Source organism: Lepidochelys olivacea (genome assembly GCF_965140295.1).
Source record: "Lepidochelys olivacea isolate rLepOli2 genome assembly, chromosome: 3".
Taxonomy (NCBI): Eukaryota; Metazoa; Chordata; order Testudines; family Cheloniidae; genus Lepidochelys; species Lepidochelys olivacea.
In genome coordinates, this window is record NC_140413.1 from 24173831 (window position 1) to 24179830 (window position 6000).

At 46.4% G+C, this 6000-nt stretch overlaps 1 protein-coding gene across 3 annotated transcripts in view; it reads right to left on the bottom strand.

Moving 5' to 3' along the window:
* The window catches only part of KCNS3 (potassium voltage-gated channel modifier subfamily S member 3), a 75273-nt gene extending 70252 nt beyond the window's left edge, over positions 1–5021 (bottom strand). For all 3 annotated transcript variants that reach the window (XM_084623336.1, XM_084623335.1, XM_084623337.1), the window contains exons 1-2: positions 4906–5021; positions 4026–4174 (exon numbers count right to left, since the gene is read on the bottom strand). The gene's annotated coding sequence lies outside the window, so the exon portion shown is untranslated. The remainder of the gene's footprint in view (positions 1–4025; positions 4175–4905) is intronic.
* Between the last annotated feature and the right edge of the window lie 979 nt (positions 5022–6000).

The following is a 6000-nucleotide window of genomic DNA, read 5'->3' on the forward strand; positions in this document are numbered from 1 at the left end:
GTCAATCTAACCCTTAGTGCAGGTAGGTCAACGAAAGAATTATTCCATCAACATAGCTATAGTCTCCCAGAGAAAACAGGAAAATCCCTTCTGTTGAAATAGGAAGTGTCTACACTACAGCGGTACAGCTCTAGCAGCTGTAGTGTAGATATACCTTAAGACCATTTTTACCAGCTGAGGATTTGGTTGTTTAAGAAGAACCAGACTAGGGGATATACATATTTTATAAACAGGAAGTGAGAGAAGCATGGTTTTGTTTTGTTTTTGAAGAAATCAGGAAAAAAGAGTGGGTAAAAAAAAAAAAGGAGAAGCAACTGAACAGAATGACAGGTTTCAGAGTAGCAGCCATGTTAGTCTGTATCTGCAAAAAGAAACGGAGTACTAGTGGCACCTTAGAGACGAACACATTTATTTGAGCATAAGCTGAAGCGAGCTACAGCTCACTTCATTGGATGCATGCTTATGCTCAAATAAATGTGTTCGTCTCTAAGATGCCACAAGTACTCCGTTTCTTTTTGAGCAGAATTAGAAGTTCATGAAAATGGAAGATGGGAGGAGAGAAAGAAAAAGCAGCAAAAAAGAGAAAAATAAGCTAGAAAATACCCACGAACAGTAGGCTAGTGGAATAACTTATTTATTCATGAGCCTCCATTTTATTTTATTGAATTTCCCCTGGCAGACGTGCCACAACTCTGAAGTTTGAAAGCAAGGGAATAATGTTGCTTTGGGGATTTGAGTCTTGCATTTAATACTTTTACAGTTGGAAATGGCCCACCTTGATTATCACTACAAAAGGTCCCCCCACCCCAGCTGGTAATAGCTCATCTTAAGTGATCACTCTCCTTACAGTGTGTATGATAACACCCATTGTTTCATGTTCTGTGTGTATATAAATCTCCTCACTGTATTTTCCACTGAATGCATCCGATGAAGTGAGCTGTAGCTCACGAAAGCTCATGCTCAAATAAATTGGTTAGTCTCTAAGGTGCCACTAGTACTCCTTTTCTTATTACAGTTGGGTAGGTCTTTTGAAATGTAAATGCCCCAGTGGCAGGTAATTGCATTCTTCAAATGGCAAGGCTTGACAGAGAGGGGGATGTTGCAAAACAACTGAAAAGAATCTGAGAGGGATTCAAAGGAGGAAGGTAAACAGGAGGAGTGGCCTGTTTATATATAGTCAGGATGGATGGAGACCGGCTGTTCCTCCGCTAAAGCTAGAGCGGTCAGAGCCCCAACACAGCATCCAGATTCTTAAGGGCAAAAACAAACAAAAATACACAAATGCCCTTATCTCCTTGCTAACTGGTATTTAATTTACATTAGAATGGCTGGGTATGTAGAGCTTGATTCACTTCTGTTGGCACTGAGGAGTATAAATAAAACCGGAATGGAGTGCAGGCAGCTACAGGTTAGGGGGCAACACTCATTCCAGGAGACAGGACAGGTTGTGTTTCCAACATTGATTTGACCCAAGGGCTCTGCCAGAACATTCCCATACATAGGGAGCATCAGTGGCAGAGGCTATCAAGGGAATATGCTGAATCAGTCTATCCGTAAGCCTGGCAATGCCACCTCCCCAACCACTTGCAAGTTCCCTGGTGGAACAGGAGTTTGAGATGTCTTGTGCAGCTGCATCTCAACTCCAGGCAGACTTTTTGCACCCAGGAACAATGGCCCAGATCCTCAAATGTATTTAGGAAACCAGTGGAAGTTAAGAGTCTACATACCCTTGAGGATTTAGGCCTCTGTGACATTCATTCTGTCCGGGCTGAATCAAGCCACCAGTGTTGATGTTAACTTGCCGACTTATTTGTTACTATTATTCTTTGCAAAAAGAAAAGGAGTACTTGTGGCACCTTAGAGACTAACCAATTTATTTGAGCATGAGCTTTCGTGAGCTGTAGCTGAGCTCACGAAAGCTCATGCTCAAATAAATTGGTTAGTCTCTAAGGTGCCACAAGTACTCCTTTTCTTTTTGCGAATACAGACTAACACAGCTGTTACTCTGAAACCTGTTATTATTCTTTGGAAACTGTAATTAAATTCTTAGGGTAATCTTGACTGCCTGATTTATTATTCATTCTGGCTTTTGATTGTTTTATTCTTCCCTTGGGAAATTTTGATGTGCCTGAAGTGGTCACAGAGGGAATGTTTCTTGGTAGGGTAGATCCATCCCCATCATCATATCCGCTCATTATACTCCACACCTGAACATAGCCATTATATGGATAACTTACCCCCATAGCTCAAGGTCTGTACTTTGACCCGTTAAACTTTCACCCCCAATCGGGGAGACTGCAGATTATGTAATCCTTACTCCATCAGCTCCTAAATCGAATTTCGCACCCCTTGATAATCTGTACCTTATTCCCAGATAACCAGAAACTTCTATGCCTAAACTCTGTACCATTTTCTTTTTATTTCAACATTATCTTAATAAAATTATTACCTTTTTTTGGTGCAAAGGACATTTTAGGACAAATTCTGATCTCACAAATCTAGAATATTGACTTCAATGGAGTGACTCGGGATTTACATCAGCGTAACTGAAATCAGAATCTGATCCCTTCTCATTCCCCTTCTTCTGCTTGTATTTAAGGACATCTTGTTGAAGGACTGCTGACATTTTTGTTCTTGGCTTAGTGCTATGAATTATATACACATACGCGCGCGCGCACTTACTTTCTCTGGCAGAAAGAACAGAGGAAGGATGCACTCACTGGCTCCTCTTAGAAAGCTGCTTTACATCCTAAATTACCAATATACTTAGTAGATTTTACTTAATTAAATAAGTTTTCTTAAATTGTTCTTCACTTTCAATTAAGTCAAGTGGCGTTGCTCTCCTTCATGTTTGTTCAGCTATGAAAAATTTAATTTAACACCATATTTTAAAGAAGTATTATCAGGACATAACATCCTGTTTTTACTAGTAGTTTAAATTCAGAATCTTGAAAATATTCAAAATTCAGATTTTCCACCATTAGCCAATATTCCCCCACATACAATTCAGTTCAAGCATGGGCTTTGGCGGACACAATTCCCTAGATCTCTCTGCTCTTGTCACAAATAATTGCTTGGTGACAAACTGGCAACACCCCTAACTGATTCTTTCACATACTAAGCAAAGTTGTAAAGCCAGTTGTTTCTTGCCAAACTTTCAGGAAACCTGTCCAATTATTGCTAAAACAAATTATTCAATTCCAGTTGATTATAACAATAATACATTTTCTTAGAATACTGTGCTCACGATCAAGGAAAATGGCTAAAATAAGAAACCATTGCCCAGAATGCCCACCCTCTGAAAAATCAGTCTCCTTTAATGCATCTCATGTTGGACACCCAAAAACTGAAGCACCCAGAATCACTAGTCACTTTAAAAAAAAAAAAATTGGCTCATGGCTATACATAGTGAATTGTTGCTTACCTATAGATACATTCTTTTTATTGCACTTACTCTGAAACCTGTTCTAAATAACAGCCGTGTTAGTCTGTATTCGCAAAAAGAAAAGGAGTACTTGTGGCACCTTAGAGACTAACCAATTTATTTGAGCATAAGCTTTCGTGAGCTACAGCTCTCTTCGTCCTCACTCCTTTTCTTTTTACTTATTTAGAAGTTACTCTAGCTAACTCATTCCATCTTTCCACCTCTTTTAGTGATAGAAGCTTAGATAACTTTAATTCTGGGAAAGAAATTGTGCTAAAAGGATTTGTTGGTAGATCTGTAAATTCTGTAATGGAATCAATATACTCCTGCTGTTCAAGTCTTCAGGTACACCCTCCCTCTAGATACATCACTGGTACTCTGTTTAAGACTATAGCTCACAAAGACCAATCAGCAGTTGTACTTTGCATTAGGCAAGAATAAACTGTGTTGGAATGGGGCTGTGTCAGACTGTGATCCCTGGAAAAAGAGTTCTGAAAGTGAGCCATGAGGATTTTCATTGTCTCATTGAAACACAGATTAAAATTCTTCATTATAAGAGGGAGGCACTTTAAAAAAAAACAACAACAACAAAAAACCCTACCTTGATCCACAAGCAGGGAGTCTACCTCCAGCTTAGCAAGTCCGATTTGAGCCTGCCATCCATGGGAGCTGTTTCAGATCCTCTTGGCCAGTCTCTTGTTAGGATTGAAGGCTGTTTTAAAGCTACTTTCCTTTTTGTCTCACTATGTTCTGAAAGGAAAGAGTGAGCTCCGCAATGCGAAAGGGATTCAGCTATGCACCTATTGATCTGCCCTGGAGAAGCTACGAACGAGAGTGACCCTTCCCAGCAGCAGCGCAACTAACTAGCTAAGCCCCAGCCTCTCGTCCAAGATCAGACGGGAGTAATCACCATAATTGCAGACGCTTCTTCTTCCAGGGGCCAAAGAGAGCCCCGAGTCCTCAGCCCCAGCCCAGGGCGCTACGGACCCCAAATATAAACGAGCGACTTTCTCGCGTCCAAAGGGACTTGATTCGAATTAACTGATCAGCGCTGGCCCCAGGGCAGAGCCAGCGGTGTTCCCCGCACGCAGGGCAGGCGGGCGGGCGGGGAGGCAGGGAGTCTCTGCACACGAAAGGCAGAAGAGCCTTCCCCGGGACGAATCGTCCCCAGGCACCCAGCAGCAGACGACAGCCGAAGCAGCCCCTCAAACTAGACGGAAACTTGGCGCCCCAACTCCGCCAGGGGACTGGAGCGAGGAGCAGCGCCGGGCTGGGAAGGGGGGTGGCCGAGAGGCACGACCGAAGTTGACTTCTTGCTCCACGGCGCTGGCCGGGGTTCAGGGTCGGGGGCAGCCGCTGGAAGTTTTGGGCTCCCTGCTGGGCTTGCCGCCGTAAGGGGCGGGCGGTGTGAGTGGGGAGGGGCGGCCCGGCTGGAAAGGCAAAGCCGCCGGCTTGACTGACTGACAGACAGACAGACATACCTGGGCGCGGGGGCCGCGGCTGGTTCCGGCGCGGAGCTGCCCATCCACGCGTCTCTCCAGCTCCCGCAGCGAGCCCCGCGGCCCGGCCCGACCCGGCTCGCCAAGGCACGGCGCGGCGCTGGGGAAGATGCGCAGGGAGAGGTGGGCGGGGTTAGCCACGCAGAGGCGCCTTCCCCATTGGATTTCCCCAGCCCCTTGGCCGCCGAGTCCCAGCTCCGGCTGGGCTGTGCGCACCCCCACTGCGGACACAGCGCCTCCCCCCGCCCCCAGACTCAGCCTGCCCCCCCGCCCCGGCCGTCCGGGGACACCAAGGGCGAGCTCCTTGGCGCGGTGCGAGACAGGAGGCTGCCAGAGACCTCAAGTGCCAGCAAGTGAAGCCGCGGCTGGGATGGGACCGGGAACATGAGCGATCCTGGGCGCTGGAACCCCAGCCAGCCCCGGCATCAGAGCAGAGTTGGGGCGGAGTGTTTACCTCTCCCACCGGTGTGTGTGTATTATTTACCCGCTGGGGACAATTAAAAGAGCTCACCGGCCACACACCACTGGGAAGTGTTAGGGTCTTTGGGGGGAGCCGTGCGCCCCACCCCAGCACGTGTTAGCCAACACGGGGAGAGTCAAAAACCTCCCATCAGACGGGGAGAAAGTAAGAAGCTGGATCCTGCCGATTTGGGGCTCCCTCCCCTTAAAATCTAACAGAGAACAAGTGTCTCTGCCCCCGTGTGCCAATGTAACGCGGAGCACCCTGCATCCGAGCACAGCAGCACTGCCCAACCCCACCGCTGGCACCTGCCTCCAGCTCCATCTTCGCCCCAGTCACCCTCATTCTGCCATATGAATAACGAGCATGTTTAGCTGCTCCTGTTGCACCCCAAGCCCCTCAAACGCCAGATCCTGATGCAACCCAGCTCAACGGCGCCATTAAAACACAGGCCCCAAAATAAACTACCTCAAAATAGAGAGCGAGTCTTGCTTCTGCTATTCCACCAAACCTGATCCCAACACATCCTGGTACAAGAAAGCTGCAAATACAACTGGCACCTGGATCCTGCTAATTTTTTGGGTACATACCTTGTTCTACTGTCTCAACTCAGGTAC